General features: G+C 47.4%; 1 protein-coding gene across 3 annotated transcripts in view; it reads left to right on the plus strand.

Annotated features, from left to right (window-relative positions):
• Positions 1-21936, plus strand: part of GSE1 (Gse1 coiled-coil protein) — a 367574-nt gene that overhangs the window by 13110 nt on the left and 332528 nt on the right. The gene's annotated exons all lie outside the window — the stretch shown is intronic.

Raw genomic sequence — 21936 nt, forward strand, 5'->3', positions numbered from 1 at the left:
ACTACTGCTTATGCAGCACATTTAGCTCACAGTTTTTAACACAAAGTTCACAACCATTATCATATTCTTCCTCATTCTTGTTTCCATTTTACAGATCTGAAGCTTGGGCCAAAAGAGCCACAGAGCACAACTTGTCCAAGCTCACCTAATGAGTCCCTGGCAAAAATGAAAGTTGAGTCCACAAGTCTAAGGCTTAAAATATCCTACCCATCAGTCCACACACACTGACTCTCAATCATACACTTCTTTCAGGTATTGCGTGTCCTGTTTCAGAGAAAGGGGACTGACCCTTTCAAGGCCAGGAACTACCTTTAATTCCACCCTTCAACAATGGGCCAACTTCTTTCTCCCCCCCTCCCCCCCCCCCCCCGCAAGCTGGTTGTGATGCTGTTTGTGTGATCCACCGTCAGCATTTGAAGCCTGGGTTACTTCATAATCCTTGCATTAACCTGAAATTTAGGATGCTTTGAAAGATGGCGGGCCTGAGGGATGCAGAGCTAACATGGCTGTCCTTTCTCAGGAGTCTGAGGCCTTTGGGCATGGACAGTGACAGTCCCTGTGAACCTGCATCGCAGGAACCTGGTGCAGCATTTTAAAGCATCTCAGCTCTCTGACGTGATTGATGGTGGCGTGCAGGCCTGAGCGGCTGTGGGAGGAAGCATGCCAATGTGGAACAGCTGGGGGAGGGCAGCCATGAAGGTCACAGAGTGCCTAGGAGGGCACCGGGGAAAAAAGAGCATCTGGGGATAACGTGGTGAGTTTCCTGTAGCTGAGGGTTCTTTCCCAGCTTTCAGAGCAGCTGAGGCTTTGCTGTTCTTTAGCTGCTGCTTGGAGAGACAACTGCAGGGCTGAGTTTAGCTAATCTTTTAGTGGTGAATGAATTCTGGTGGACCTGTGCACAGTGAAGAGGAACACCTAAGAAGAAGGCTTTGCTTGTCATTGTGAAGGCGTTAACAGTCTGCCTTGGTAGCACTCACGAATAGGCACGTGGGGTGGAATTGCGCACAATAGAATGTTAAGGCAAGATGAATGTGAGAGTTTGCTCATGCATAGATATTAACTGGGGTACATATTTGGAATCTTTTCCCTCCCCCAAATTGTCTCTAATACTTAACTGTGGAGGGTGAGGGGCTTTGTCTGTTCTATGTAGTTTGTTGCTTTACTCAATTGAGTTTAGAATTGTTCACCCTCCGAGGGTATTTTTGCAGTATTACTATTATCAGTGGTGTGTCATCCCAGCAGTTGTTTGGACTGGGATTTCTGGATGCTCTCTAGTTCAAACTCTACCCAAGAGTTCAAGAACTAGTGAGATATTGCTGTGTAATATTTGATGTTCCTGGTAGTGTGAGTCACTGCAATTGTTCAGCTGTTATCTTGTCAGTGCCTATATTGGCTAGATATTGCTTAAGGCAGCGGTTCCCAAACCAGTGGACTTTGGGATCATAGTATGTCTTTGCAGGGGCAGGGTTATGGCAGTGACACGATTCCCAGACTCATGCTACTGCCAGGGACAGAATGGGGGTTACCAAAGCAAGTGCCCATCTCCAGGAGGTGTGGGGAGCCCCATGAATGCCTCCACAGGGCTCCCCAAGACTCTAAAAAGCTAAAAATTGTTATTGGAAACCACTTCCAGTTTGCGATCGCAAAAGCAGAAGTGGTTTCTGATTGTAATTTTTAGCTTTTTAGAAGCTAGGGAGCCCTGTGGAGGCAACTGTGGGCTCTTGGCACTCCCCTGGAGGCCAGTGCTCTCTTTGCTGCCATCCCCTCTGCCCTGCCCCTTAAGGGGCCAGGGATGTGTGCTTCCCTGGTTGGTGGGTCATGACCCACCTGTTTGGGAACTACTGGCTTAAGGGCCTTGAGACCAATGACAATAGGGTTGGTTGCTGTTTTCTTTCCCCAAAGGTGCTATACTTCTATTCCCAGCTGTTTGTATTTTATGATTATTATTAAGAATATTTGTATACCGCTTTTCAACTAGAGTGGATCACAAAGCTGATTACATAGCAAATTAAATCAACAAATGGTTCCCTGTACCCAAAGGGCTCACAATCTTAAAAAAAAAATACAGAAGAGACAGCAGCAACAAACACTGGAAAGATGCCATACTGGGGTAAAGAGGGACAGTTGTTCTCCCCTTGCTAAATATAAGATGATACTACTTTGAAAGGTGCCTCTTTGCCCAGTCACCAGTGATTAGCAGTATACTTCCTTTCTGCTAGTGCTGTACTGTGGTCTGGTTTGTAAAGGAAATTTATGGGGAGAGAACAGTGTATGGCAGTGGTTCTCACCCTGGTGGATTGTGACCCACCAGCCTGAGAATGAGTGCCTCTGGTACTTTAAAGGTTGGGGAAGGGGGAAGGCAGTGATGTGATCCACAGGATCACATTGCTGCTGGGCTCACAGGGGCTTTTTTAAAACTTACACCTGCCTGCAGCAGTCTCCTGGAGGTGCAGGGAGCCGTGAAGAGCCTTCTGCAAGGCTCCCCGCACCTCAAAATAAGGAAAAAATTGATTGCAACTCACTTCTGCGTCGTGATTTCAAAACTGGAAGTGGGCTGCAATCACATTTTTTTATTATTTCGAGGTGTGGGGAGCCTTGCAGAAGGCTCCATGGGGCTCCCTGCACCCCTAGGAGGCTGCTGCAGGCAGGGGTAAGTTTTTAAAAAGTTCATGTGAGCCCGGCAGACCACGTCACTGCCTTCCCCCGACCCCCTCAAGACTTACCTGTGGTCTCAAACTCCCTGTGAGTTTGAGAACCGCTGGCGAATGGTATGGTCCTAGAAGGGTGTTGGGCTTTATGAACTTTGGCCTTTTGTGAAACAACATTTTACAATTTTGCTTTCTACAACATGAGTATGTATTTCATAGTCTCACTTATATTGCCTGTTTGGTTACCAGTAAGATGCAAGTCAAAACTTCAGATTCCTTCGGATCAGAGCTGTTCAGTAGTTCAGTCTTTGCAAGGTTTATGAAGTAGCTTTATTAATTTGCTGCCAACAAAGGAAGCAGCAGAACTGTGGATCAGATTGTGCATACTCTGTAGAATAATAATTCAGTCTTCTATTAGCATATGCAATTGTAGTACAGGGTGACCCAAAAAAAAAACAGAACCCATAAAAATTTTATTAAATCTTGCAAAGGTCCAGTAATGTCCAAAATGTCTTTTCCTTGGTTGACCAAGACATATTGGGGAAGATTATTGTTCCAATATTTCATGCACAAAGTCGACTTGTATACCCTGAAAGAAAAAAGAAGAAACATTAAAATTAACAGTTTTATTCAAAGATTTGTGGGTTCTGTTTTTTTTGGGTCACCCTGTATTAGCCTGGCCAGTGTGGAGTGGAAGAGAGATACTTAGGGTTTCAGGGCTACTGTCCCTTTAATTACAGGCTTTCTCCTGCTTTCTTCTTTCACAGTAACTTTCTATTCAGCATGACATTGTATTAGTAATGAATTATTCCATAATTCTCCCTTAATTATTTCCCCTGATGACTTTGTTCCCTCTCATTTTTTAGAAAAATTGTGACATAGTGGTTCTTTTGCAATTTAAAAAAGAAAAACAAAGAATATAATGAGAGACACCCAGTTACCAAAGTCCCCCTTCCCTATAATGATATAGGTACTGTCTAAAGGGGCAATATATGATTAAAGCTGCCCCACGCAAAGCAGGAAGCAGCCAAGAGGCAGAAGCTACAAGGAGGAAACTGCTATTTAAAGTTGTAAGGGACTTTTGCTAATGAGACTTACTTCTGAGTAAACATTAGAGAAGCATCTTGGCCATGGGGATGGGCATTGCTGGGTCAATATAGCTCTACATTAAGTGCCATGTGGAACTGCTGTTTTAATTCTGCTTTCATATTGTGATATAGCAATGCCTCCTGCAGCACAAAAGGGTCCTTGTTTGAAAGCAGCCCCCAAACTGAGATCAGAGCAATGCAAGCTGTGTCTTCCACTTACTGTAGGTCAGCCCAGAAAACCATAGATTTGGCATATAGGTAATAGCTGAAATTAGAAAATATCCTCATGTTGGTGCTTTTAACTTAGATTTAAGAATATGATGTAAGTGAATACTACTGTTGAAAAGTGACACCCCCTTGATCATCAGGTTTTGTTTAGGGAAAGGTAGTATAGAATTCCCCAAATAAATAAAAATAAATTTTGGTTCTCCTGGATTTTTGGTTGAAGTTGTGAAGCCAAGGCGGTGGGGACCTGAGGGTGAGGTGAACCTTTTTCATAAACTGACCTGTATACATAATGAAACTTTGGATTGCATTTGCTCTCAGCTCATGCAGGGGTGTCCAAAGTTTTTGGCAGGAGGGCCACATCATCTCTCTGACACTGTGTCGGGGGCGGGGCGGGGAAAAAAAGAATTAATTTACATTTAAAATTTGAATAAATTTACATAAGTTTACATAAATGAATATATTAAAGATGAACTTTTATGAATGAATGAAGGTCTTGCAATATTTCAAGGCCTATAAAAGGCCTTGCAAAAAGTAAGGCTGGCCTTTCCTTTGCTGCCACTACTGCATCACAGATGTGAAACAGCAAGCAGTGGAGGAAGCCCTCATTCCACAGCTCACGGGAGAGGTCAAACAGTCGCCCTCACACTGAAAGCAGTTGTGTTTGGGTCAGTGCGGGCTCCAGCAAGTCTTCAGAGGGCCAGAGGCTGCTTGGAGACTGGGGGATCCCTGAGGGCCGCATTGGGAGTTCTCAGGGGCCACAAGTGGCCCCAGGGCCGGGGTTTGGGAACCCCTTCTCTAGTGATAAGAAAAGTATTGCATTAAAGAGAGATCTTAATACAGGTTCAGTTCTCTTTCCAGCTTGGGGAGCAATTCCTTACTGTTCCCATCTTTGCATGGATCATTTTTGAGAAATGAAAATAATTAAGGGAAAAAAATGAGGAAAAGACCCAAGGCAGTGTGCATATGCATGTGACTGGATCTCATTGGCAGCCAAGCTAATTGGTGTCTTTCACAGCCCACTAAAGCCCATATGCTCTGTTCTCTGGCATTGCATGCACACCCACCAAGCACATGAGGCAGTGCAGTCTTGCACGTCAGCGGACGAGACTAAACAGACCAGGTGGAACCCCCTCACCTGTCCTTCTATGCTGTGATCAGTTCTAATGCCAAAAAGGGATTGTAGATCTCCAGTGAAAACTCAAGAGTGAATCTCACTGGTTGTTATGTAAACAAGGTGTGGACCACTGTGGTTATGTCTGAGCACTTAGGTGTGGCTGCAGCTCATGTCCCAACCAAAGCTGGACAAAGACTCCCCTGGCCACTGTTGCCACCTGGTGATCCAAGAGCAGCAGAGAATCCAGCATCCAGAAGGACCCCCAAGTGGTGAATCTGCTCTTGGAGAAGAGTGCAGCTTCATTCAGAGCAGGTTGATAATCCAGTACCAGCACTGCAGTTCTCTGAATGAAGATAACCTGTTTAATCTGGGTTTAATTTCAGTTTCTGACTTTGGAGGGATTTGAACCTCCACATAAGAACATAGGAACAGCCCCACTGGGTCAGGCCATAGGCCCATCTAGTCCAGCTTCCTGTATCTCACAGCGGCCCACTAAATGCCCCAGGGAGCACGCCAGATAACAAGAGACCTCATCCTGGTGCCCTCCCCTACATCTGGCATTCTGACTTAACCCATTCCTAAAATCAGGAGGTTGCGCATACACATCATGGCTTGTACCCCATAATGGATTTTTCCTCCAGAAACTTGTCCAATCCCCTTTTAAAGGCATCTAGGCTAGACGCCAGCACCACATCCTGTGGCAAGGAGTTCCACAGACCGACCACACGCTGAGTAAAGAAATATTTTCTTTTGTCTGTCCTAACCTGCCCAACACTCAATTTTAGTGGATGTCCCCTGGTTCTGGTATTATGTGAGAGTGTAAAGAGCATCTCCCTATCCACTCTGTCTATTCCCTGCATAATTTTGTATGTCTCAATCATGTCCGCAGCCCCGTGCTCTATCCATTGAGCTGTACAAGCTCTATATCCAGTTATGGAAAAGGCTTCAGAAGTCAACCTCGAGGCAAAATCCGGAGCCCGAGTCCCTGAGGCAGTTCATGGTTGAACACAGTCACGTTCTGGCAACTCCTGCGACACCGCTGGAACCAACCATATTGGCTTCTGCCTTTCCATTGGACCATTTCAGCGACGTGGAGAGGGGGGATTTGCTGCATGGGAAACAGTCTATCCTCCATATCTACATTACCCAGGCTTTGCACACTGGAGAGGATGCTCTGTTCCAGAACCACCATTCAGAGCGTGATACCATAGTCTTCCGAGACTGAAGGATGCCAACAATTTCAGTTTGTTAATCCACATCTTGTTGCCTCCAGACAATGCTCCAGAATCTCAACAGCTCCGTAGCATTTGATGAAAAAGTAGGTAGTGCTGGATGTTTTCCTCATAATGATGACACCTAACTCTTTAGACCAGTGGTTCCCAAACTGTGAGCTGTGGCTCCCTGGGGAGCCATGAAAACCAACTAGGGGACTGCAGAATCTTTATGAAAAACCCAGGGTATACAATGTATAGGAATGTAGCCCTAATGGGGAGTAGGTCAATGGCCCAGTAGGTCAAGGGACCACCAATTGAAAAAGTTTGGGAACCACTGCTCTAGGAGACCCAGTGGTTGTATGTAGATGTAAAGCAACATAGGGGACAGAGTAGTTGTCACAGTTTATTACCCCTTTTCTTGTGTCTCTGGTCTCTTTTTCTGTTGTCTTTTTAAATTCTTTGTGTGTCGGTGGTGACTTGTAATCTCAGGATACCAAACCCCCAGGAGAGCAGCCTTTGGACCTTGGCTGTGTACAAGCAAGCTTTGGATTTCTCATCAGTCTAGGACTTCCAGCCATTCTCCACCAGTTGCTCAGCTGTCGGGAAGAGATTGCCTCGTGTGGACTCTTTAGAGCTCAGGATGGGGACAGCTGATGCAGGAGCGGGGAGACAGATCCCCTATTCATATTGAGCTGAACGGAGAAATTGACCTCTAGTGATGTCATTGTCAAGTGGAGCAGCACATGGCAGCCGCTCCTGTGAGCTTGGACAGGGCCTCTTTGTCGGCTCAACACTTGGCTCGAGAAAAACAGCATTATGCATTCAGCGGTGCTGGGGTTTCCTTCTCCAGCAGCTGGAAATCGGAGATGTTCCAAAGGCAGAGTCTTCTGGGGCTGAGAAAACTTGGATGGGGTTGAGGTCTGCAATTGATATAGGATCTGGCAGGGGTTGGTTACTTGTGGGAGGAAAGTCTGCAGGGGTGTTCTGAGGCAAAATGCATCTTGCCTTGGGTATGTCCAGGGCTGTGTGTTTGCAGCACTGGGTGTAGGGTCCAAGTTGCTAAGAATCTCAGCTTTAATTTAAATCTAAGTTTCTAGACCTTCTGATTCTGAAGTGAGAGCATGCCTGCTGAATTCTCAGGGACCACAGAAATGGTGGAAGAAGATTCCTGGTGTTTGGGGACAAGGGTCCAATTCCCTGCACAGTTCCATAAATCTTCCAACCAAAGCAGAATAAATTATTCAAAGGGGGAAAAGAGCAAAGAACAAATCATGCAAATAAGTAAAAATGTGCAACCAGGCTTATTTTGAATAATGTATACAGGTCGCAGAACTGAATTTTTCTTGGCTCTGGCTCTGGATTATCTTGGCATAGAATTTTTGTTCTCTGTAGCATGGAGTACAAAGAGCCCTGATTGAATCCAAGATCATATATAGTTTAGGCTTAAAATGCTATGCCAAGAAAAAAAAGTCTTCAGAGAAGAGGGAAAGAGCTGGGCAGGGCATGACAAACCTGGAAATCCTTTTCTTCCCCTGGCTAATACCTGATAAAAGAAGCCCTGACTTCTTTTATCAGGTATTAACTGCATACTTTCAAGCCTGCCTTTGTGGTCTAAGGGTCTAAAAACTTAACTCACTCCCTGCCTGCCATTCTCAGAATGCAGATGCATGGCATTATCTGGTGGTGTCTAAGTTGACAAGCCATAAATGGATTGAGCAAGATTTCCTGGGATCATGGCGTGAGGGGTGGGGACAGTCAAAGAGAAGCTTCATAGCCCCACACAGCTCCTTAACCCTCTCCTGTAGCTGGCCAAAGCAAAACAAATGATGCAAAATAAAATAAACCATATTAGTCATATGTTAAATTTCCATCCTTCAGGTTATATTTTTTTTAATGTTTTCTTGGATTTCTTTTGTTTTTGTATCTTACTTGGCCTCCAAGGAGCTTGGGGGCTATTCTATGGTTTAACCCAGGGGTGTCAAACATAAGGCCTGGGGGCCAGATGCAGCCTTCAGATGCTTTTTATCTCGCCCTACGGCTCTCTTGACACCTCCATCAGCTGCTGAGCTGTGCTAAGGTGTCATTGCTGAATAGACAGACCACATGATAATTGGACTCTCTCATATTATGAAAATAAGGTCAGGATTTGTGTATTTTCTTTTCTGCCTTTTGCAGCTAATAAGTTCCTAATTGAGAAAAAAGTGCTTATTTCTGGCCATCATTTATTTAATGACATCACTTCCTGCTTAATGACATCACTTCCAGCCCTCAGCAGGCGCCATGAATGCTATTCAGCCTGCTATATGAGTTTGATACCCCTGATTTAACCCCTTTTTATCCACATGAGAACCCTGTGAAGCTCTGTGTTAGGAGGATGGACCCAAGGGAGTCATCCAGTGAGTTGAATGGCTGAATTAGGATTTAAGCCCAGGTATCCCCAGCCCATCACTAATCACTGCACCCCTCATTGGGGTGGATTCACCTGTGGGAAAGGGGAGGGAGGAGGTCATGCTGCATGTGGAGACTGTCTGTCTTGTTATGAGGCTTATCATGCCAATCAGCCCTTGACTGGTCTGTCTGTGCCAGTGTTTTGAAAAGCTGCTCTTGTTGGCCTGGCACAGTGCAAATGCATTTGACATTCACACCTGGCTGCAGTCATTTTCTCAGGGGACCAATGTCATCTGTTTATCTCCAGAACAGGCTTAGCACTTCACCTCTCCAAATTAATTGCCTTGAAACCTGTGGTCTTTGTTTCTTTCAGATACTGTATTTATTGTTTGTACCCTGTACTCAGGGTTCTCCCCTTCCATTTATTTTCAGAACAACTCTATGAGTAAGTAAGCCAGCTGACAGAAGGAGACCAGTGGTGGGTTGTCAGTGAAGTTTAACTTCTTGTTAAACTTGCAAAGTGAGAAGGGAGGTGACATGGTTACACATTTTCCATCACACATTCCACCCCTGGATTCTCCCCTAGAACAGAATCCCCAATCAGGATTAACACTGCTGTCAAGCAGTCTAGATGGATCATTATTTTCCTTCTAGCATGCAGTTTGGCTTGCTTGCTTGAGTCATCTCCAGTGATTTCATTTGCCTTTCCTGGCATGCCATCCTACTATGGTGCACCTGCATTCTCTTACTTTCTGTGCCGCACTCTGCTATGGACTTTGGGGTGTTAATCTGCTAGACGCCTGGTGTGTAGTTGTGGGTTGCAAATTTGCCTTGGTGACTCTGCATGTTTCTCATTCCTAGCCGGGGATCACAAGGTTGCTGGAATCCCTTTTATTTTTTGCCCTGGGAGGAAAGAAGTGTGTGCAAGAGGGACATGCTGATCCAACTGGGAGATATACTCCAGACATCCTGGCTGCAGTGTCAGCTGAGGGAGGTGGTGGTGGAGGGAGGCTCTCTGCACTTCTGTTTTTTTCAGTTCCAGAACATCTGCAAAGTAACAAGGAGGCCTGGCCTTCCTCCAGATTTTTCGTCTGCTTGTCAGCCTTTCCCTCATGCTGCAATTGTGGTGGTGGAGGGGTGTTTCCTCTTATGTGTGCAGGACAGGGATGTTTTTTGTGTGTGTGACCACGCACACACTTGCCAAAGCTTGCTATCTCCCCCCTGCTTGGCTAGTTACATTACACTTGTCTTGGCTCAATATTTGGAGTGCAACTTTCAGAATGCAAGAGCTCCTATTGCAAAAAGCCTCCTGAGCTTTCCTATATTTGTTCTTTCATTACTGAGGTCAAGGAATTAACTATATGCATTTTCTGGGTCATAGCAGGCATCTTCTGGCTGCCAGCACCTTTTTAGGGGGCACCAAGCACAAGTAAAGATAAGGACGGGGCTTCTGTCATCCTGTAATGTGAAAGAAAGGCTGGTGTAGTGGTTTGGGATGTGGACTCAGACCTGGGAGATCCATGTTCAAATCCGCCCTCAGCCACAAAGCTTCCTGGGTGATCTTGGGTCAGTCACTTTCTCTCAGTCTCAGCTACCTCACAGGGTTGTTGTGAGAAAAAAAGGAGGGAAGCAGCCGTGTACACTGCCCTGAGCTTGTTGGGGGAAGGGTGGTATAAAAATGTAATAAATGAAGAGACTGGTTTCTTTTCTTTCCTTCTGATTCATTCTGACCTTGAATTTGAACCTTGATCGTGTTCTCTGGGGTTGCTGTCACTTTTTTAATAAGAGGACATGCTGTGGGGCTTTTGCATTGCTTTTTGCACTTGTATTGTGAAGTGTGGAACTTGCAGGTTTCTTCAGGGGCTCTTAGAAACATGATTCTAGGTTCTTTCTTACCCCAAAGTTATGAACATAGGAAACTGCCTTTTATGGAATCAGACCCATGGTCCATCCAGCTCAGTATTGTCTCTACATCAGGTGTCCAGGTATCAGCTGTCCAGAGTTTCAGGCAGAGAATCATCTTTCCCCCGCCCTACCTGTAGATGCTGCAAGGGATTGCACCCAGGACATTTTGCATGCAAAGCAGATGTTTTTCTACTGAGCCAAGGACCCTCCTCAAAAAAGCAGGGAATAATGCAGTTGTGGCAACAGTGCAGGATGCAAGGGATTAATCCCCTACAAGTTCCATGCAGCATCCTCTTGTCTTCTACATCCATGCACCCAATGATAGCTGTGGTTGGTGCCTCGCTTCATAACACACCTGGTGTCACCATTGATATTTTTCTGCGCTGCTTTATTTGGAACTGAAGAGTCAAGCCTGTCTGCAGCCTCCAGCCTCTGGCATAGCTCTCCTTCACTGCCCCCTTCCATTTGCCTCCCTGAGCACCCCTTCCACTTACTACCCTTGTATTTATTACCAGCAAAGTGCTAATTCCCAGCCTGCCCAATGGCTGGCCAAGGAAAGGCTGTTTACAGGAGCCGGGTGGCTCTTGGCTCCCGCCCCATTGCCGCACTGTGAAATGTTTATTCTCTAGCCCTGCTTCTGGCCCAGGCTCTTAGCTGCATGGAGCCAAGGCTTAACGGTGCCTGGGACTGGCTGGCGGCACGACCCAGGCCTTTGTCTGCTCCAGGGAAATTAAAGTGAAAAACCAGAGAGGAGTTTTCCTTGTCCAGAGGCCCTCTTCTGCACCCCCCCACCATGCAGTCTGCCTATCCCCTCCACTGCTTTTTCCATCCAAGAACACTCATGCCTGCCATAGGCAAATCTTTCACTGTCTTCCTTTTATATTCCATTTCTTTCCTTCATGGTATATAGTATTTGCCCCTTAAAGGTTTTTTTTGGGGGGGGGGGTTGTAAATAAAAAGCATACAATCCCTTTAACTCTGCTTGCCTTCTTGTTATCTACCTGTGTATTCCCTTTCCTTTCTTTCTTTGGACTGACAGGATTTTTTAAAATTAAAATATTTATACTTTGTCTTAGAACTGCCCCCCTACAAAAAAATGCATCCCAGTTTCACATGACAGCTAACGGTCAAATGCATTTTGAAACAATATATTTGTATAATGTAACACAAAAGAGCCACTATGATGTATTGCTTTGAGTGTTGGACTGGGACTGGAGAGATTTGGATTCATATCCTTTCTCCGCCACAAAGCTCACTGGTTGTGACCTTAGGCAGTCTCACTCCCTCTGTTTCTCTCTCTCTCTCTCTCTCTCTCTCTCTCTCTCTCTCTCTCTCTCTGCCTATCCTACCTCACTGGCAGCGCTGGTCCATCCATGAGGACAACAGAGGCAGTGACCTCCGATTGTCAAGGGACCACCTACCTTCACCTGCCTTTGGCTTCACTACAGCTTCTTCTTCTCCCACTCCCTGGTTTGAAAAAGGAAACGGGTGATGGAGCAGAAAGAAAGTGTAGAGGAGAAGTGAGTGGCAGGTTAGGGTCTCTGAGGCTCCTCTTCTTCACACTTTTTCTTTTTCTTTGTCCTTGTCTTCCTTTTCCTATTCAAGAGGCTGACATATCCCTAATTAAGGAGGGGGCAGCCTTTGAAACACTGCCTCAGGCACCAGGAAATCTTCAGACCTCTAGAGCCTTGTTCTCTTGCTTTTAGTGTATTTGCTCTTCCTGACACCTTGATTTCTTTTGGAGGACTAGTCCAGGTGCATTCTGGTTTGAGCTGCCTTACAGCCCACTGCTATTCAGCACAGTCCACTGCCATTGAGCAGGCTCGAGGTCTCCTTAGAGTAAGGGGGCATTTACTCCAAGCAAAGCCCCAGCCTGCTCAATGGGACTTCTCGGAGCTGCGCCAATTATTTGATTGGTGCAGACTCGAGAAGCCCCTTGTCAGGCTTCTGGAACCAGAAGGGGGGATAGGTTTCGGTGGAAGAGGTCTCTGCCAGTCCCACCCTCCTCCTGGACCTGTCCCATCCCTGTTCCACCCTCCCCCACCCTTCCCCCACCCAGAAATGCCTTCTGGGTGAAATGTCTTCTGGCCCATTCCTTCCTGCCACCCTCCTCGCATCACTTAGCGCTTACCTGTTCTCCAGTGGTGGCCTGGGCTGCAATTGTGTCAACAGGATGGTACAGGCCTCCCCACCAGTGCTGTTTACTCCCTGGGTGTTGCAAGTATGCCTTATGGCACATTTGCAACACCACCGCTAAGGCAGCGTAGGATTGGGTTGCCTGAATAAGCCAGCAGCTCTCCAGAATTTTCAGACCAGCCACCTGTACAGAGCTGTCTTGTACTGGGTGAGGCTTTTTGTCCATCTGGCCTGCTATGCTCTGACTGGTGGTGCCTTTCCAAAGTCTCAGACAGAGAAGGGTCTTTTTGAGCATCTGCTGCCTGAGTCTTTCTAGCTGGAGATGCCCAGGACTGAAACCTAGGACCTTAGTTGTTGGCAACCTTCAGTCTTGGAAGACTATGGTATCGTGCTCTGAAAGGTGGTTCCTCTCCAGTGCGCGAAGCCTGGGTAAAGAAGGTATGGAGGATAGGCTGTTACCCATGCAGCAAATCCTCCCTCTCCACATCGCTGGAATGATCCAATGGAAAGGCAGAAGCCAATACGGTTGATTCCAGCAGCGTCGCAGGTGTTGCCAGAGCATGACTGTGTACAGCCACAAACTGCCTCAGGGACTCTGGCTCCTGATTTTGCCTCAAGGTTGACTCCTGAAGCCTTTTCCACAACTGGATGTAGCCACAAGGCAGTGGAGGTTTGGGATCAGAGTTTTCCTTCTCTTAGATGAGCTGCCTTTCCGGGCTGACGAGGCTGATCACTGCTCCCTCTCCAATTTCCAGATACCCACAAACCCCTCTCTTCCCCCTTCCCCCTACATCCCGTTTGTCTCTCCACTGCTCCCTCTCCAATTTCCTAGGACCCTCCACATGCCAAATAGGTGGTCTGCCGCTGTCCCCTCATTCATCTCAATTGCCTGGCCCTTTGATGATATCCAGGATGGATTGACCAATGATGTGCTATTGTCACATGCTAGGCTAATTCTGGGTGATATTGGGGTCTCTGAGATGTGGTCACAGTAGACACAACTCAGAGTTGGGAATCAGGCATACTAGTCATCTTCATTTGAAGGGTTGGGTGGTCTTCAGGATCTTTAGGAAATTCGATTTCTGATGCTCATGAAGCCAAAGGCCCTGAAGTTTAGGGTATGGAATGTGGAATGGGAATACAGGGTGATCTACTCTAGATGAAGCACTTAAAGGGCAGAGCGCATCAGAGCTAGTATAGGAAGGAGAACAAGGTCTAAGAGAGGACAGAAGCAAAACAGGGAGAGAAAGAAGTTTGTAAAGGGAATAAATTGTGAGCATTAGCGCATCAGGTTCAGGGAGATAGGAAAAGATTGAGGAAAGACCCTCCTGCATAGTGAAAATCAATGTGCTGCTCTGTGGATTCTTTTATTCCCTCCCCATGGCTTTCAATAACCCCTTCCCCCTCCTCGCTGCCTCTTTTGTCCTGTATGATTGATGCTTATTTTCTGGTGTGTATTCCTTGGGCACTTGACTCTGAAAGATTTGCTGAAGTGCTATGAAAGCATATGCAACTCTTCCCCTGTCCCCGAGCAAGGATATTGAACCTTTAGCATGCTTTCCCTTGCATCTGGCTGTGAAATACAGAGGCAGCATATCCCTAGGTCAGCTTCTACCACATGGGAATCCCGGATGCTATTCTGGCTGACTGATGTCTTTTCCCCTGTGGTCTCTGAAGCATCAGGGCAGCTGGTGTGCAATGAGCAGCATCGGATTGCTGTGTGTTGGTTTTTCAGTTGTTTATTTGTATGGGCAGACACAGCCCCAAGCATCTCTACACCCTGTTGGGACAAGAGTTTTCTGTGGGCTGTATCCTAAGGCCTCTCAGTTGCTTGTTTTGCTGTTTTTACAGTAGATGTAGGTTGGGATTGTCTAGCAATTGCCAGTCATGTTCCTCAACACAGTAATGGCTGGGGAGCGCAATAGATTGTTTCTAGGCAACTTGAAACAGTCAGTGTAGTGCAGTGCTTCCTTCTCCTTACTATACTGAGTTTGTGTTACATACTCTTTACATGTGAAAGGTTCCAGGTTCAGTCCCTGACATCTTCAGTTAGAAATGCTAAAGTGGGAAAGAATGAAGACAATGGAGAACCACTGGCAGTCAGAGTGGATAGTCTTGGACCCCATGGACTGGTTGAAGAATGCTAAGCTCTCTTTACTCTCTTCTTTGGGTGTTTTGCCATAACTTTGGGGTCGTAGCACAGCAGCAAGGCACATGTCTTGCATGTAGAAGGTCTAGTACAGGGGTCGGCAACCTGCTGCTCTAGAGCCGCATGCGGCTCTTTCAGCTGTCTGCTGCTGCTCCTCCGGGTGAAAGTGGCAAAGGGGGTAACAGGAGGCACCTGTGTTGGGAGGGCAGGCTGCTTCCCTCCACCCCCTGAGCTCACTGCCCTCCTCTCCCTTCACCCCCACCTGCTCCACATTGGTTTCCCTTTTCAATTTTGCCCGCTCTGCAGGCTTAAGCTCCCTGTTTTTCCCTTCCCCAACTCTCCAGCAGGACGCCCTCCTCCTCAGCCCTTGTAGCCCGCCTTTCCCTGAGCAGGTCCCCACTCAGTGCAAGGAGAGGCTTTTCCTCCACAGCTGAGGAGACATCCTGTGTGTGTACTCAGTAGTAAGCCCCATTACAGTGGATGAAGCTTACTGCCAGGAAAGGGTGCCTGGGATGGCAGCTTTGGAGCTTGCTCAAGGCCAAGCGCAAGGATGGGTGAGTGGGAGCCTGCGCAGGTCTGTTCGAGAGCAAGCCCTGATGTAGTCCCTGGGCTACTCCCAGGAAGGTGTGGAGGGCTGTAGCCTCAGCCTCCTCCTGTGCAGGTCTACTCACAAGTAAGCCCCGCTGTAGTCAGTGGGGTTTCCTTCCAGGAAGGTGTGGAGGGCTGCAGCCTCAGCCCCCTCCTATGCGGGTCTACTCACAAGTAGTCAGTGAGGCTTCCTCCCAGGAAAGTGTGGAGAGGACTGCAACCTGAGAGCTCCAACCAACTTGTCTGCTCAGAAGTCCCATTGTAGTCAATGGGGCTTACTCCCAGGATAGTGTGGAGAGGGTTGCAGCCTGAGTGAGGGAAAGAGGGGAGGGAGGCAGGCAGGCAGGGCAGAAGCTGGCCTGTGGCTCCCCCCCACCTCTGGCTTCTTCTCTTCCCCACCTCTGGAGTCGGTGTCCTTTTTTCCTTCCAGCAGGGTGCCTCTGGAAGGTGGGGGGAGTTCTTTAGTATCCATGTAAGATAAGCAGATGTCGTAACTGCCATATGTTTTGGAATCCTGGAAGATCTGGTGAGGAGGTAGATGTGGTGTCAGCAGTGGCCCCTTTAAGGGTAAGGCCTGGGCATCCAGCAGAGTGTGCTGCACAGCTGTAGCCACTTGAAGGCAATAGGGCCCTCAGGGATATAAGGAGCACCTGAGGCAGGCAGGGGGGTGTGGGTTGGAGGAGGAGTGCAGGTTGGAGAGGAGACTGACTTGCCTTATTGACTTGGATTGACTGATTTGACTGACTTACTTTGGAATCTGACCTTGGACTGTGACTTGGCTTATTGACTTTGGACTCTGCCCTGGATACTCTGACTGACTTTGTGACTAACAGACTGCTTGAGACACTGGAGTTTGGTGTGTGGCTGCTGTGCCCAAGACCTGCTGAGGACCAAGGGTCTGCTGTAGTGGTGGGAGGCTGCTGGCAGGAGAGAGGACCTCTGCAGGTTGAACAGGCAAGCTACCCTGGAGGTGGGGTCCAGCAGGAGTGCAGGGCAGAACCAGGGTCATTTGTTGGGGAAAGAAGGGGAGCTAATTTGCTTAAAGTGGGCATAATTCTCCAGGCAGAGAATGGCCTTGGAATCAGGCAAAACACCACAGAGGACCAGGCATCTGAAAACGCAGGACAAGAATGTATGACAAAACTAACTAAAAGCTACAAGAGGGGGCTACATTATAAAAATGGGACCTATAAGAGCATAAAGGTAAAAAAAAAAAACTATATATGCAGTGTTATCTTCATTTTAGATGTCAAAAGGGTTTTGTGGCTCCTGAGGTTTTTTTCCCTCCGGAAAACGGGTCCAAATGGCTCTTTGAGTGTTTAAGGTTGCCGACCCCTGGTCTAGTACTTCTTCTCTCCAGCAGGGCTGAGGAAGATCTCTGACTTAGCCTCTGGAGAGCCCCTGCCATTCAAAGAGCTTGCATCACTGGGTGTGTTAGCCTCATTAGTTCAGGGCTAGGCTTATGCCATCCATGCAGGTGGTCCTACATTCAGTTCATGGCACCTGTGCTTGAATGGGTCCCCAGCAGCAGATTTGAGAGAGATCGTGAAGAGCTACTTCAGTGAAGAGTTGAAGCCTGGAGTTCTGAATTCAGTGAACCAATAGTCTGACTCAGTTGAAGGCAGCTTCTGTTTACAAGCCTGATTTAGTCCCTGCCTGCTCCTTGAGGACGGGCACCTTCCCTGTTACATGCAAGGGTCAGGCAGAGCCTAAAACAGTGGGGGACCCTCCCTTCTCATGCATTGTTTGGCTAGACTAGAGGACATGCTCTGGGTAATCCTGTTTTCCTAGCTCTCTCCTTGACTTCTCCCAATTGAAAAGTTGCTGCGCTTGGTGGATAGCTGTAAAAAATAGCAATTGGTTTGAGTTAGGAGTCTGGGCAGGGACGGTGGTGGCGGCAGTGGCGGCGGCGGCAGCAGCAGTGGTGGGGAGGTCCGGTTTCTTCTTTTCCTGGAGGAATTAGGGCGGCCACATGCTGTTGGGAGCGTTTGGCTGGTAGAGGCAAGCGGAGGCTCCAGGCAGGCGAGCAGGCGTCCGCACAGATGGAAATTTGATCACCCACGGCTCAACAGATTGTTTGACTTATTTTAAAATCAAGCAGATGGCTGCAACAGGAGTTTGTTTAAGTTCAGCTCTGAGCTGGGCCAGTGGCCAGTGTTCCCGGGGCAGACGTGCCAAAAAATTTTCAATGACTTGGGTCATCAAACCACCTTTTCTCCTCCCCTGCTGAACTGTGAATACATCTCTCTCTCTCTCTCTCTTTCCCCCTCCCCCTCCCCCTTTTTTCTGGGGAAAAAAAATTCTTTTGGGGTTGTTCATGCTCAAGGCCCCAGCTTCTCTAGATTAGAGATACTTAGCCCTGGCAGCTGCTTTCATTCATAAGTTTTTCTCTTTTGAAACAGGGCCAGTGCCATTTTGCAGATTGGAAAACTGAGGCTCGGAGTTATTTATTGCATAGAGTTGTTGAACCATACCTTTCCAAGTCACCACACGGAAGCCCATTAGCACTTCTCACAGAGAAGAGAATGAGGTCCCTTTGGCTATGTCTCTAACAATAGCTTCCAGTTCAGTCCTGGCCCCTGTGCTGCCCCGGGGTAAGCTTGTAAATGCCACCCCCCACCAGAAGTAATTGCAGTGACGTGATGACATCGCTGCAATTACTTCCAGTACAGGGCCCGCCAGACCTCTGGAGGTCCCCTCCAGTCACATCAGGAGGTCTTCTGAGGGCTGGAGAGGCCATACGCCAAGGTCTCCCCCTATCCCAGTTGTTCTGTGCAGCTAGAGGAGTGGCAGAAGGGCCAGGGCATCTAACATCATCAACTATGTTTGCAGCCACAAATTGCAGCAGGTGCTGTTGCGGAGTCTCTCTTCCTCCTGCAGATGAAAGCAAAGGCACAAAGACAAAGTGCCTGTCTCAGCAGCCTCCTTGGGAGGTCATTGGTTCAGGCATCTCCCTCCCAGCTGGCAACTCATTTTCTCTGACCCACTCTGAGGAGACAGCACCGAGGCCTTAAACACCTTGAGCAGAGGATGCCTCTTAATGCCAGCTTGTGTGTGTGTGTGTGTGTGCTTGCATTTTAAGGAGAGTGCAAATTGTGTCATGTTTGGATTCCTGTAGGAAGTTCTGGATTGCCTCAAGTCGCTCTTGCTTCTAGCTGCTGAAGTCATAGAGTCAGAAAGAAATAGACTTGGTCTGAATCTCCTTAGAATCTAACCTTCACTCCCCAATGATCCAAGGTGATCATGTGAATTATAATAATGTTATTATTGGAATGAGAACCTGTGTGGTGTGGTGTGGTGACCAGGAAGGCTGAGGCTTATCCCCACAAAGTCATGGAGCTTGCTGGTAATCTTGAGGCAGTCACAGTCTTAAACTGAAGGCAGTGGCTGGCCCAAGGCAGTGACTACATCACAGGTTGTTGTGAGGCTTGAAGAAGGTAACCCAAGTATGCCTCCTAAATTTCTTGGGAGAAGGGCAGGATGAAATGGGAGTACTTTACACTGGTCGACCCTCGCTTCCTTGGAGAAATGTGAATGGCGAGCAAGGGCATGTAGCCAAAATGTCATAGCATGCACATTGGTAGAGGCTGAGGGTTGCTTTTTTGAGATATTATCAACCTCTGTAAGTCAGGCTTTGGGCATTGCATTTCCTGGGCAGCAGCTAGTTCGTGCTGGAGGGGGCAAAGGATGGTGGACTGGCATCTCAGGACTCATCTTTTGTTATGTTCTGTTATATTCCATCAATTCCATCATCACCAAGCCTTTCTTGTCTGTGGCATGGCACTTGGAGGACAAGGTGGCATCTCTTGGTGATGCAGATGTGACTCAGCAACCTTTTGTTCCCAACTCTAATGGAAACCAGTCAACTGGCATATACCCCTGTTTACTCTGCTCCATTTTTCTCCCCTTCCTTTGTTGTCTCCCTTGTGTCTGTTTCTAGACTGTGTGCCCTTTGGGGCAGAGACCTGTAACAGCCAAGGCCAGCACCTGCCCTCCACGGTGAGAACTTGGGCACAACCCACCCAAAGACTAGGCCCATGCTCTGCCACCTTGATAATGCTGCCTCTGCAGCGATCATTAATGGAGAAGATATATCTCCCAGCCTGATTATCGCCAGCTGTGAGCTTTGGCAACAACCCAGGATTGCCCCTCCATTGGCGGACGACTGACATATCTTGGCCAATTAGCACCCTGCACCCCCAATATAACCTCCCTACTCTGACCCAACATTGGCTCGACCCTGAACCTCCTCCACACCCCCACACCTTTCCACGAAGCTTGTAAGTCTCACTTTACTTTGTCTATTTTACTTGTGCACTTCATGCCTGTTTACTTTGCGTGCTGGGAATAAAAAGATCTCTGCGCCGGACTTGGACTTGGCGTAATCCTTTCCCCAATCATTAAAAGAATTGCACGGGCTGTGGGCTGGCCCAAGGCACTTGCTCTCTTGTATTTTGTAAAGTGACAAGCACTCTGAACTAAATGCATCTTCTGCCCCTGCTTATCTCTGCCTCCATTTCCCTTCTTTTCTTCTGTTGTCTCCCTGTGTTGAATTGCAGATTGTAAACCTCGCAGGGCAGGGCAGGCCTCTTGTAAATGTTTGTAAAGTGCCATGTACATAGACTGTGCTAGTAATAATAAAATGATAATAAAAATTAATGATACAATATAAGAAGAAGGGCTGATATCTTTGGTTTGGAAGTTAATATCTTGCACAAGTCTTTGTGCTTCCCCACAAAGTAGCAGAAGATAAAGTAATGATACAAAATGATACAAAAATATTTTGCTAGTTTATTAAATTGAATAATTTGAACAGGTTGTAGGTTTTGTTTTTTGTGTGTGTGTCTTGGTCCAGAATCTTATAATGAAAGAACAGAAAACAAAAGCAGAGTATACTGTACTCAGTCCTGAGCAGTTTCTAACAAGCTTGCCTGTCAAGTTGAATTCACCTCCTCCTCTTCTGTGTGTATTTTTTCTTCCAAGGGTTGGTTGCTGTTGCTGTGCTCCTTCTCCCCCCCCCACTTAGGCAGGTCAGGCGGTTGGCGCATGGAATTCTCTGTGTATTAACCCAGAAGCCAGCACTAAACCTTCCAGTGTGCCTCCCCCTCCCCCACTCCATGTCCGATAATAACAGGGAGAGACCTTTTGCTGACCCTGATCTATTAACCCACCACAACTTTCTCGCCAGCTCCTGTTGGGACACCTGTCACAGTGGCAGAGAAGACGTGCCTTTCCTGATAGGGTGTTGACCCATGGAACAAGCAGAATAGAACGCCAGCAAGGGGTGTGTGGGGGGTGGGGTGGAGGAAAGGCATGCTGGTGTAGAGAGGGCTCAGACTTCCAGATTTGAAAAGGGCTACAGCAAAGTCCTCTCATTGCATATTTGGAGTTTGTGTGCTTATAGTAAAGGAACACATAGCGACAGCTTGCTTCTAGCTCTCATTGTTCAATTCTCAAATGGTCCACTACTTGGAGAGCTGGATTTACATTGCCCAGACCTCAGGTCAAACTTGCAAGTGCGCAAATGTGCAAGTGGATTGGCTGCTGTAGCATGTTAGCCACTCTTGCCAGTAGCTTGGGCTAGCAGCTTGCCCATCAACACACTAATCCCTTCTCCAGAGCTCCCACTTGCTTTGCAGTTTGGAGAAGATTAGGAACAACAGAAGTCTTCTCCAAGCAGCAGGAGAAACTCCTGTTGTTTCTTACCTTCTCTATGCTCCATATTGACATATGAGAGGAGCACGTCTCAGTCTGAAGCCCTCTTTGTGTGCTGTGGTCTCACAGAAAAGCAAGGTCTGATCTCATTTGTGTGGAAGCTCTCCTCATCAAGCTGCTGCGGCTAGGACAGTACTTCTCAACCTTTAGGAGTCTGTGGACAACAGACTGTGGACAACATGCAACCCCCCCCATTCCCCTGCATGCGCGCACACACACAAAATTAAATTTGTAGTAATTAGAGAATATTTATTAAATACTTATTAGATTTATTATTTATAGAGAAGGTTTGTGGGTTACTGCTTTTGTTGCCAGCTGCAACTGTGGGCGGTCCATTCTCTGCCCTCTCTGGTGGTCCATGGGGAAGCATCTCCAGAGCAAGGGCTCCCCCACAGACTACCACAGAGGGTGGAGAACGGACCTCCCACAGCCACAGCTGACACTTCAGTGCTGGCTGCGGGCAGTCTGTTTTCTGCCCTCTCTGATGATCAGGGGTATGTGCTTGCTCAGTGGAAGTGATAAAAGGCAATCTTTTTTTCTTTCTGAGACCTTGCAGACCACTTTTTAGGGCAGTGATTTTTCAACCAGTGTGCTGTGAATGACCCACAGGTATGCCATGGGAGTCTGGGGGAGGGTCATTTTATGAGTCCTGTGTGGTGAGCCTTCAGGTCTGTGTGTTTGCACTATCCATGCATGTCCTGCAGTCAGGATCAATCATGCAAATAAAGAAATAATGCATGTATTTGCTTTATTGGCGGAATGT

The sequence above is a fragment of the Tiliqua scincoides genome, chromosome 9 (assembly GCF_035046505.1).
Source record: "Tiliqua scincoides isolate rTilSci1 chromosome 9, rTilSci1.hap2, whole genome shotgun sequence".
Taxonomy (NCBI): Eukaryota; Metazoa; Chordata; class Lepidosauria; order Squamata; family Scincidae; genus Tiliqua; species Tiliqua scincoides.